At 41.9% G+C, this 12,586-nt stretch overlaps 1 protein-coding gene across 8 annotated transcripts in view; it reads right to left on the bottom strand.

The window, feature by feature from the left end:
• arvcfb (ARVCF delta catenin family member b) overlaps positions 1-12,541 on the bottom strand; it is a 216,976-nt gene extending 204,435 nt beyond the window's left edge. For 5 of the 8 annotated variants that reach the window (XM_035379907.1, XM_035379914.1, XM_035379912.1 and 2 more), the window contains exon 1: positions 11,751-12,541. The gene's annotated coding sequence lies outside the window, so the exon portion shown is untranslated. The remainder of the gene's footprint in view (positions 1-11,750) is intronic. The other 3 variants (XM_035379909.1, XM_035379910.1, XM_035379917.1) reach the window with 1 other exon arrangement.
• Between the last annotated feature and the right edge of the window lie 45 nt (positions 12,542-12,586).

Here is a 12,586-nt window from a genome sequence, read left to right as displayed (position 1 = left end):
TAATTCAATGACACACTTCAGGCAAGAACAGCTGCACTCTCTGGAGCATGGCAAGCGACACAGGATGTTCCATGTAAGCTCTCAACCTAACAAAAAAAAAAAAGAAAGAAATATCAATGTAAAATGCATCGACGCGGCGCTTTTTAATTGATGGTGTACAGATGGCTGAGTAGGTAACAGCACGCTGAACTGCTAGCTTCTGATAATGAGTAGCAGGGCCATTTGGAACCATACTGTATTATTAGTGTCTTCCGTTGCTAATGCTAACTACAGGATATAGGTATTTGCGTTTTGAGAACATTTTGCTCATTCAGACTAGGAGATGACCAAGCGAATATATTTCTGGGTCCAAAAACTCCTGAATACATTAAACTTGCCATTTCATACCAGGGTTCGAAGACTATTCATGATTTTCAGTGACAAGTAGGGAGTAGAAATCAGCAGAAGGGAGGATGAAAAAAAAAACATAATTTGGATCGTATCAAAGGCCAACCAAACCAAAATACCAAGAGCTGTTGGATTGGACAGACACCCAAAAATTATACGGTATGAGGAAACCACAGAGCACCGTCCATCCAAAGCAACAGGAAACAATGTGGATTTTCTTCTGTTAAATATACAATTCAAATCTCAATTTAAAAATGCTAATTTGTCATTTTTGGGTCATGTACATAATGGGCATATGGCCCAAATAATACAACTTAAAAAAAAAAAAAACATCAGAGTAACCAGAGTAAACGACCCAGTGAGGAACGAAGAAGGTAAGTCGAGATCCAGGACGTTTCACAGAGAGGACGTCAGAAATCCAAGTCCCTGAGCAAGTCAGTGACTTAACCACTTTAAAGAGTTAAAGAAGTGCTCATGAAAGAAAAAAAAAAAAAAAAACTGTTGGCACCCGATTAAATTAGGAGCATTCAAACTGGGGGCGGGGTGGGGGGGGGGGTGTGAGGAATTTCAACCCCTCACAAAAGACCGAAAGTGGGATTGCGGTTCACAGGCGTTGGCGGTTAGGGTTAGGGTTACAGCCGAATAAAACGCGCATTAGCCGGCGCTTTACGAGGGGCACGGAAGAGACGGAGAGACGGAGCTAAGCTAACGACTGGCTCGCACTCTCAGGGAGGGCTTCGCGGGACCAGGTCAAACAGAAACTACCTACACTTGCACCCTATTCTCCGGGTACGCGCAGGGGATTTAAGTGTCTTTAATTACTCTCACTTACGCTCAGCGTCCTTCATTTGCACTTGGGAATTAAAAAAAAAAAAAATAATAATAATAATAATTAAATAAATAGAATTGAGAAGGGAGCGGATTAACCTCCAGTCGATAACGCCGCGCAGCCGAGAGGGCGCTGCGGCTCAAAACCACGCTGCTGACGGGGGTAAAGTAATCCCGCAAAATCTCGTTGACGAGGCTCTGGAAAAACACTGGAACGCGGCACGTAGCCCTGGCGTTTGAGGACATGACATTCATCATACCTTCTGAAGAATAATAAAAATATAATAAAAATTTAAAAAAAACAAGCAGGGGAGGAACTATCAACCTGCAATGCAGGGATGAGACTGAAGTACATAAATCCAAGAGACATTTTGCGTTCAAGGCTATTCAGTTGTGCAGCGTGGTAGATTTGAATAATAAACACGACGACAAGGATATCTCCCCCCACCTCCACCCCCCACTGATAATAGTATCATCTCTGGCACTGAGCACAGTTCTCTCACTCACTCTTTCTCTCTCTCACTTTCTCATCCTCTCTCTATCTCTCTCTCTCACTCACTCTCCTGCCAGCTCTCACTCACTCATCCTCTCTATCTCTTTAACACTCTCTCTCACTCTCTCTTTTTCATCCACTCTATCACTCACTCACTCTCTCACACTCTCTCTCTCACATTCACTCTCTCACATTCACTCTCTCACACACTCTCTCATGCCTGCTTTACAGGCAGCAGCAGGAGGCATTTTACAAATTCATCAGTTACACTCTGCATTGATACAGCCAGCAAGAGATGCACGAGCGTCAAATATTTACTTGTCCTCACCGCCTTAACATATAAACATGATTTATGCCCCCATGCCTTCATTATAGTGGATGTTTTATATAAATCACATCTTCACAAAAAATGAATGACCCTTTCATTATTAAATGTGATAAACGTGATCTAGCGTAGGTAAATGGCAACCACTGACCATATATATTGTTTATATTGTTTGGAATTGAGATAAAGATAACATACACTGAGTATTTTTGCATAAATTTTATTTCTGTATTGCTTTAAAACTCCAATAATGTCCTGGGTGTATTTGATCCAGGCTAACAGTGTCATGGGTGCTAATAAGTAAAGAGAACACAGAAGACAGGGATTAAAGCAGCTGGACTGACTTTACAACTCAAAGGTTGCAGGTTCGATTCCCAGCTGGGGCTCCCCCCCCTCCCTTGCACCTTTGATCAAGGTACTTAGCCTGAAAAATATCCAGCTGTGTAAATGGATAGCGTGTGAAAATGTAATCCGAGTACATCGCTCCGGGTAAGAGCCTCTCTGCTAAACGCTGAAATGGGAATGCAAATCAACAAGGAGGCGCTAACTATCAGCGCACCCCGTTCGAATAATAAACACACTGTTATCTCGCCAACTGCATTTCCAGGTTGCAGCGAGCGCGGCTCAGGCAGGAGCCAAGCGACGTTTCCCCCTGGTTTCTATATTTAACCAGACAGACACACACACAGACAGACAGACAGAAATAATCTATAGCCGCACAGCCGCCGCGGTGCTATGTTTTCCTAAGGTCCAGACAAAGACGAGTCATTTCCTTTGCGGTGGGGGCGAGGGGGGGGCGAGGGGGGGGGAGGGTTTGATTTAGCACAGGTGCCAGCAGCGATACGCCAGCGAGGGCAGCGGAAAAGGCTGGCGGAGGGGTTTCTCGCGCCCACGCAGAGGCGACGCCGTGCCAGGGATAACCACCGCTGCCCCCGCAGGTGGCCGCCCCATAAAGAACCATTCACTCCCCTGCCGCCCCGCCCCCCCCCCCCCCCCCCCCGCCCCCAAACGGGCACTCCTGCATCTCTGGGCCCAGGCTCACTGCTGCTGTCACGGATCGTATTAAAACCCATTTGTCAAAGGGATAGTTCACTTGCTGGAGTTTTTTTTTTTTTTTGTGGTATTATTTCAGTATTATTGTCTGTCTAGGATCGGCCCAGACAGTTTTTGTATAGCCATGACGGACATTTTGAGATTCACACAGAAGTTTCTGATGACCAGTGGGCTTTATAACGGCAGGTATTCAGGCATTTGTGAGTTTGTGGTTCAAAGCAAGAATATATAATTCAAGTAACTCCAAAGCAGCCTGAACATGGCTCCAGAGGTTGTGCGTGTTTACATTAAAATCATTTATTTAAACCGCATTTAATTTTCAGTTGGAACCGTTTAATCTGGACATGAAACCTGAGACCACTGTGCTCGAGAAAAGAAGTCCCAGTATTACATTACAAATGGACATTAATGTTTATAATTGTGGATAAACGCTATAAAATTAATGTGCTCATATGCACAGAAAGTGTACTATACTATATGCTTACTTTTTCTTGTTTTAAATCAGGGGTTTTCAACCTTTTCCTCAAATATTTCCTCAAATCTACATAAAGTCCTGGCATATCAAGTATATACAGGGACCCCCTACAGTACCTCCAAAAACCCCCCAGGGTTCCATGGACCCCCTGTTGAAAGTCCAGTCCCCCCCCCGCCCCCTTCCCCATTCATTCCTGTTCTCAGGATAAACTATCCATGGCCAATATAGAGCAGGTGCAGGAAATTAGCTTCGGCTACAAGCACACGTACCATGCATCAGCTACGGCTGATAGTGTTGAGTTTTAAATTGCACTTGTCCCCAACAAATAAACTAATAAAGAATGAAGCGATCTAGGCAAATTACGAGTGGAAAAAGAGAAAATTAAAAGGTTTGTTTTAGTCAAGTCTGCCAAGCCATGTGTTAATTCCCCCACTTTTTTATGCATCTTCTGCTCTTAGACATAGCAGGTGCTTTTATCCGAAGTGATTTAAACAGCTTTCTTTTTCTTTCTTTTTTTTGTGCACACAATCCATTTCTACAGCTTGAAATTTACAGAAGTAATTCAGGTTAAGCACCTTGTTCAAGAGTTACAAAGCCAGTTCCTTAAAGGGAACCGATAGTAAAACCACAAGCTCAAAATGCGGAGACTGATAATACAAGAATCCCTCTAATTTGGCTCCCCCATTCAAAATGTTTTACTTTCTTTCTCTGCGTTTGGAAAAAATGCTGAGGCGTTCGTTTGCGAGCACAATGGAGCAGTGGACTCTGGGATTGCAGGCTCTCTGCAGTGGCTCCCTTTTTAAAGAGGCATTGACTGTTCTCCAGATCCAGGGATGTGGTGTTAATGGTCATTGATCTGCTGGAAATGAAGGCATTCGGCTGAGTGTGAATACTTTTTTTTTCCCCCCAGTGGAGGTTCCCTTTAACAATTGAAGAACACCCCCCCACAAAATAAAAGAAAAAAAAGTTGGTTCAGCACGATTCCTGACCAGGACAAGAAAGCACTTTTCATACCTACAGCACTTTTCATACCTACAGCACCCAGTATAATAATAATAATCATCATCCTCATTATTACCGTGGTGGTGGTGGTGGTGGTGGTGGTGGTGGTGGTGGTGGTGGAGAAGGAGAAGAAGGAGAAGAAGGAGAAGAAGGAGAAGAAGGAGAAGAAGGAGAAGAAGGAGAAGAAGAAGCTCCCCCTCCCCCCCCCCCCCCCCCCCCCCCCCCCCCCCCCCCCCCCCACAAAATAAAAGAAAAAAAGTTGGTTCAGCACGATTCCTGACCTGGACAAGAAAGCACAGCCAAATTCCACAGTACCACTTTTCATACCTACAGCACCCAGTATAATAATAATCATCATCATTATTACCAAGGTGAAGGTGAAGGTGAAGGAGAAGGAGAAGGAGAAGGAGAAGGAGAAGGAGAAGGAGAAGGAGAAGGAGAAGGAGAAGGAGAAGGAGAAGGAGAAGGAGAAGGAGAAGGAGAAGGAGAAGGAGAAGGAGAAGGAGAAGGAGAAGGAGAAGGAGAAGGAGAAGGAGAAGGAGAAGGAGGAGAAGAAGAAGAAGAAGAAGAAGAAGAAGAAGAAGAAGAAGAAGAAGAAGAAGAAGAAGAAGAAGAAAGAAGAAGAAGAAGAAGAAGAAGAAGAAGAAGAAGAAGAAGAAGAAGAAGAAGAAGAAGAAGAAGAAGAAGAAGAAGAATGAAGAAGAAGAAGAAGAAGAAGAAGAAGAAGAAGAAGAAGAAGAAGAAGAAGAAGAAGAAGAAGAAGAATTGAAGAAGAAGAAGAAGAAGAAGAAGAAGAAGAATTGGAAGAAGAAGAAGAAGAAGAAGAAGAAGAAGAAGAATGAAGAAGAAGAAGAAGAAGAAGAAGAAGAAGAAGAATTGGAAGAAGAAGAAGAAGAAGAAGAAGAAGAAGAAGAAGAATGAAGAAGAAGAAGAAGAAGAAGAAGAAGAAGAAGAAGAAGAAGAAGAAGAAGAAGAAGAAGAAGAAGAAGAAGAAGAAGAATGGAAGAAGAAGAAGAAGAAGAAGAAGAAGAAGAAGAAGAATGAAGAAGAAGAAGAAGAAGAATGAAGAAGAAGAAGAAGAAGAAGAAGAAGAAGAAGAAGAAGAAGAAGAAGAAGAAGAAGAAGAGAAGAAGTAGTAGTAGTAGTAGTAGTAGTAGTAGTAGTAGTAGTAGTAGTAGTAGTAGTAGTAGTAGTAGTAGAAGTAGCAGTAGTAGTAGTAGTAGTAGTAGTAGTTCATCACAGTTTATCAGCAGCCATTCTGAACTCTTCCTGTCATGTGGATTACATCCACCACAAACCATGTTTTCAATTCTGCCAATTCCAGCTGACCACCTGGTTAATGCACCATTTCAGTCTGCGCTCCTACGGTGCGCTGCTCCAATATGCAACAGCGTCTCTGCCCTGAATTTAAACATTACATGTAACATGAAGCAATATTCAGGGATCCATACACAAAGATGCAAAAGTACTTTTACTGTTTTTTCAATGGGCTTTGACACGTAGCTATTGAAAGATCGTAAGGGCATAGTTAATATATTTTGCCATTTTTAATTTAAGGCCATTGTTACATTTTTCTATGTTATTTAAAAATTTTAATCTTTTCATGCCTCAAAGAATCTGAATTGTCAAGTCCTCCAGATAGTGACTCATGGTATCTTTTAATGAGCCAGATAATATGCCTGATTATAGCTGCAAGAAATGTTAAACAAATTTAGAGAGTCCACAAGAGTCAGCCATCCAGCAACAAAATAATAAAGTTAATGTCAGCCTTTCTTTGGAAAATCCTTTCCCCCAGTTTAGGATGATAACCCTGCCTCCTGTTTTAATAGAAAAATCCACTGACTGAAGCCTGCGATTACACTGGCTCTGGAGCGTGACCTCATCAGAAGGGGAAAACCAATCAAGGCAGGCGAGATCCATGGGGCAGCCAACTCTCAAGCCACATATCGAATTCCCGCGTACAGCTGGGGTATGATCCTTGAGCAATTGCAGGTTTGATCCCTGTACAGTTTGGGGGGGGGGGGGGGCATTATCACCCATGCGGCTGGGGGTTTGATCTCCCTGTGCGGTTTGGGGTTTGATCCCCGTGTGGATGGGAGTTTAATCCAAGTGCGGTAGGGGGTTTGATCTGCTGCTATGGCACTTCCTGCACTTTCAGCTCCATCTGTAACAAGCTCCACTTTCCCACAATCTGTCCAGTCTCTTTTTAAAAAAAATTAATTACAAATATTCTTCTTTTTACACAGAATCACAAACACCAAGTGTTCGTTTATCCAAAAAAAAAAAACCAGAGACATGTCTTAGTTACTCCAGTGTTCAAACAAGATTCCACACTTAGGAATAAAACACATTTCTTTAAAGGTGAACAGAGTACTTTGTATGAACTGTGCAAAATGCATACATGTCCTTTTTCCAGATACTTTTACATTTATTTCAGCTCTTCTATGGCTACAGTGAAACAGTGTACACCGTTTCACACAACAAACTAAATACAGCCATCGCCAAGCCCGCCGTCTGCAGTAGTGAGAAGATGTAAGATTCTGGACTGTGAAGTCTGTAAATGCAGCTAATTATTTGACCAAATCCAAACCGCTCCAAAAGGGAATATACTTGGCTATAATGGCTTTCCCGAAAGCTTACCCAATAAATCCAAGGCTGAATCTTGGGGTCGGCCCGAAACTTATTTTGTATTGCAGTCGGCATTTAAATTGGCTTTTTTTTTATTCTTCCCTATTATTAAGAAATGGTTCAACAGCCAACAAATAAGGACTGTGCCACGAGAGCCTTGGGGGAAAAGCTCATTTCCCTTGCACACATTTGCTGTTGCTTGTTTTGTTTTTCTGCCTCGCACGAGAGAGAAGTCCCTTGGAGTTCTATGAAGAACGGATGGCGAGGCACGTTTAACGCAAGGCGCTGGAATGACTCGCGTAATTAACGCAGCTCATTAACACGTTACAATCTGACTCTTGTGGGTCACGGCTGAAAGGATAACATCCCACTGTTATTTTCCTACACAGGAGAAAACACAGCTAACGGCTAAACGGGCCTTAAGATCAGGCCCAGGTTCTAGACCGTTATCCGACTGCCTGAAAGGCAAAGGATGCGAGTCAATGAGAGTCAGTATGGTCAAGGCACAACAGTCGACATCCCTAAGACATCACACTGGTTCCCAAAAAGCCAACTCCCACAACAATTTGGCACAAAAAAAAATTGTTTCTTTAGGCCAAAGGCACTCACAGCCATATTGTTAAATGGGTCAACCAACACTTCAGGGAAGATGCAGAAATTCATGTGCCACATATTTTAGTACTAGAAATGTTTTTGTTTTTTTCGTACACTCAAACTCTCTTGAGAAAGAAATATTAGTATGACATCTTCAACTGCAGCCTTTCTAAAGGAACAATCTAAAATCTTTTAGCTTAGAGTTAACACATTGTTACAGCAGTGGTTTCAGGAGACACAATATATTTTCATAAGCCATTTCAAAAATGTATATTGATCGAACCACCCATTTCAGTTTTATTGTTGGAGGACACATTAATCATTAATGTTTCCCACTGAAGCAATGCTCATATTTCTATTTCGGAACAAACAATGCCCCGGAATTCCCAGGGCATCAAGACTCCGTCTGAGGAGCTAACTTTTCGCTCTAAAAGAGCTCTTTATCCCTGGAACACTTTGTAACTCACTTAATTTCTCAAATTAAGAAAAGGCAATGAGTTTCCCTTCTGGAATTTAAGCCAAGGGCTACGTTCGGCGCTGTGGTTCGAGCATAATGAGCCAGATCAGTGTCATTTTTGAAAGAAGATCATCTTTTTCCAGATATCTTCCTGTTGGCTATGTACTTCACAAATGCTCTTCTCAAAACATGTGAATAGCTGACTGTGCTGCCACAATGCACACAAAGATAATTAAATTAAGGTCCTGTGACGGCATACCTTTTTATTTTACTGCCCACTTCCTCTTAACCCCAAGCCCCAAGGAGTTTAAACAAACTGAACCCCCACCAGCCCGGTAGTCCCTCCAGTTACACACATTCCTGTTCTTGGCATCCACTGCTCCAGCTGCGCCAACTGCACCAACTGCAGCTCTCCTCTGCACAATGTCAGCTCCATTTCACCTGCTGCAAAAAAAACCATCAGCTGAAATTATTAAAGAAATACTGCGGCCCGTGCGCGAGGATCGATCCAGGCACAGCCTAATTCGACTGATTCATTCGTGGCCCGTGACGGGGTGCTCTCGTATCGAAGCTGGCACGCGCGTTCCACCTCCGACGCAGGGCTGACTGGGCTGGCTTAAGCACCTACGCCGATGCTAAGCGGTAGAGCACAACAAAACGAAGATGGAATGTACCAACCGAAGACACCTCAGAGTCTTCACCCACCTTGAGCCAATACTGACCTCAGTGGTTCTGTTATTACGAAAGGAAATGCTGTCTACATCCATTTGTGCACATAAATAATAGGCAGGTGAGAACCTGGAGTCTTTATGAGAATGCAGTGGCATTATACAATCACACACACACATATATATATTTATATACATAATGGCTTCATAACTCAGCTGTCTAGTGCTGGCTGCTTTCCCATGTATACATATTACTAGTCTGCCAGCTTTATTCAGGCAATGGTTATGCTCCTTTTGAGAAGTTAAATCAACAAAGAGACCAGTAAAATAAAAGGGTCAGGCGGTTAACTTCATTTTTCATTCAAGAAGTCTACTTGTGTGCAGGATGGCAACAAGAAACCTTATGCAAAATTTGAAACTCAAATTTAAGGATGTATCGTAACTCTTCAACATCTGGTGAAGTTATATCAATGGCCATGTTAAGAATTTGTTAATAATTTTTGTAACAACAGATGAAATTTAGCTTGACAGCTAATTCTGGGACAGTCAAGTGGCTGCCCACTGTCCCTATCAAATAAGTAAACTAATAAAAAATGCACATTGTGAATTATTTTTGTTTATTTTCGTAACCTTCCCAGTGTTAATACGTGTCTCGTTTTTGTTTTCCTGTCATACCATGTGAAGCCAAAGACAATTGGACAATAAAGTTCTACTGTATTGTATGAGACCTGAGACGCGGAATCCTGATGCTACTACGGCTGCGCCGCTCAACAGGTGAACGGCGGAAACGCGCGGCCATTCCAGTCTCCGCCCACACAAACTGACCGAGAGTATGCTTACAGATGCGAATGGGAATTGCAAATGGGGGAAAAAAACTTGTCATAAAATCCTTATAAGAAATTATTTAGATTAAAAATATGTATCTGTAACTAAATAAGCACAAATTATTCATGAAGTGAATTCCATTGTTGACATTTGCTCTTTAATAGTCTCCATATCTCACACCATTGCTTTTTCTGTCCAGCATCTTGAGCTGTGACCTCGGCACAAGACATGACACACATACTTAATCGGAAAACAAAACCAATTTCTTTGCATTTGGCTACGAAAATTACATTTCAATGCACAGTACAAATCTACTCTCCAACTGCATCTTGGCAAATGAAGAAGCGTAAGGTTGCGAGCAACTGCCATCCCTAGGAAGTTAAAAAGCAACCACTACCCGGATCTTGACCTTGTGACTGTGCTATTTTTATTCATTCACAACTGTAAATGCATGTCTATATTGACCTTCTGGAAGGCCTATTTTTCATGCGGCAGTCATGCCGTCTGAATTTAACCCCGAATGCTTCCATGGTGTAAGTAATAATAAGCATGTAAATTATCTCACTTAAGATTTTCATAGTACCACTAAATTCAAGTGTATCTGAGGTTCAAACGACACGTGAACGATAAAAGTGTATGTAATCAAGCATGCCGACCATGACAGTTACAATCTCATTCTGGACACGGTGGAAATTATATTGATATCTCCAAAGAAAACACACAGTGTGAGATAGCAGATGGTATGGCAAGTAATTTTACATGGCAAACACACTCTTAAGGTATTTTTAAGGCTTTTAAGGTATGCCCAGTCAATCAGTGTATACTTTCTCATTGGAGATAAAAAAATAAAAAAATAAACATAGCAGCGTTTCAGTGCAGCTCAATGTTTCTTTTGCATTTTTATTTACATGTCTTACACGAGTTATGTAGACTCTCATATCGGCATGCCATTCTAACGAATATAATTTATTTGATAGTTTTTCATTAACGTGTCCGTCACCGTGACTACACCTCGACGTGTGCAGTTGCAGTGGTTGTACTACACGATATATGAAAATCCCAGGGTCCTACTGTCGTGCTGTTTCACCGAAAAACAAGAATTATCACGATAATAATCCATCTCTATTTAAAATAATAATAAAATGGCACCCGCAATAGTTAATTTCCCTAGCAGCCCGGTTGTTTATGGCTACCCATTGTTTGCAATAACAAAGAACACAAAATAAATATTTCCATAAATCGCTACGAGTGCTGGCGCTAAGAAAAAGAATGCGACTGACAAAGTTGACTTGTCAGTCACTGGCCGCATTTCCCCAGTGACACTTCATTCCAAACGAGTTTCCGTTTGCACGTTGCCAAAGACATGGCAGAGTAGCTTTCCAGCCAGTTATGCGAACATGGCCCCAATACGCTATTTTACCTTAAAACAAGACCAGATTATTAGCCCACTGAGCGCATCTACACTGCAGCAGGGACAAAACTGCAATGTTAGCCAAATTCCATTTGGCAAGCTCTAAAATTGAAGAGCATCAAGCAGAATTCCTGTGAGGCTGCACTGTTCTCCTGATTGCTATATAACCGAATCGCAGGCTGACTAATTGTTGTTTAAGCACCAAGATACAACTTTAACAGCAGTCGGGAATTAATTACATTTTATATTTAACGCGCACACAAATTTGTCACCGTGCACATCAAACAGACAACCCGTGTAAAACGCAGTTTGCCACTGAAATCGCATTCAGTGCACTGCGAATCCGCAATAGCCCAGCATATCTCACTGGCACACCACAATCTTCCATCTCCATGACAATCGCAAAGCATCCACACAAAGCAGCTCTATGTAGCCAGTTAGCTAGCTAGCTTGCTGCAAATAAAATAAATAAATAAACAAAACAACGGATTTTCGGATACACGTGAGGCAGAGCGTTCACGTACGCGCATACATTCGATGTTTCTCACATCGTTGACATTATTTTATGCACAATGTAATCATCAAATATTTATTTAATCCCTACCTTTCTTCCCCTTCGGTTGGAGTTAAGGACAGCACGCGCGCGCAGGGAGCAGAGTGAAAACTTGAATGGAATCACCAGATGGTTCCTCTGTCCTCTAGATTCACCAGCAGAATGATGGGTTCCTTTGAAGCGAAGAGATGATCTTCACAATATATGAACGAACGTTTCGTGACTTAAAAACAACACAGCGTCTCTGCTACAAAGCAAAACAGTGTAATCCGATAGGGTTAAACTGGATTGAAATACTCGGGCGCTAGCTACAGCTAGCTATCTGTACAAATCAGACTGGAAGCCTAATTAGGTTTTTTGCAATGCATCAAATGATTCTCCATGTATTTTCTCCCAAAAATCATTCAAAAATAACGACGGAAAATTTTGAATGCTTCATGAAAGCAACAGGATACAATGCAAATGGATCGCGTTTAGGTAATTAGTTCCTTCTTCTTTCTTTTCCGAGTATGTTTGCTTTAATTTAGCAAGTTGAAGATTATATTTAGTTGACTTGGCTGCAAGCAAGCAACTATTCATAGTAAGCAGTATCAGGTGTTTTCCCGTACTTTCGCTTGCAACTGTTAAGGCTACTAAAACTGCCGAATCTCGACTTTACAAATTATTTCTAACACGGATACGAATTGTCTTAATCTGAAACAGATGGAGTAATGAAAACGAAATCTTCGCCGTAAATTTTCTGTTCCAATGTAAATCGCCAATGGTAATTTACTACCGTAGCGGTACCACACACTCCCCCTTTCTTCGGTCAACGTTACAACCAACACAACAAACAAGAAAAAAATCGTAACAGCAGCTGTGAGGTAAATCCCGCCTTATCCCGATGC

The sequence above is a fragment of the Anguilla anguilla genome, chromosome 10, assembly GCF_013347855.1.
Source record: "Anguilla anguilla isolate fAngAng1 chromosome 10, fAngAng1.pri, whole genome shotgun sequence".
Lineage (NCBI taxonomy): Eukaryota > Metazoa > Chordata > Actinopteri > Anguilliformes > Anguillidae > Anguilla > Anguilla anguilla.
This window is presented reverse-complemented; position numbering and strand designations above follow the sequence as displayed.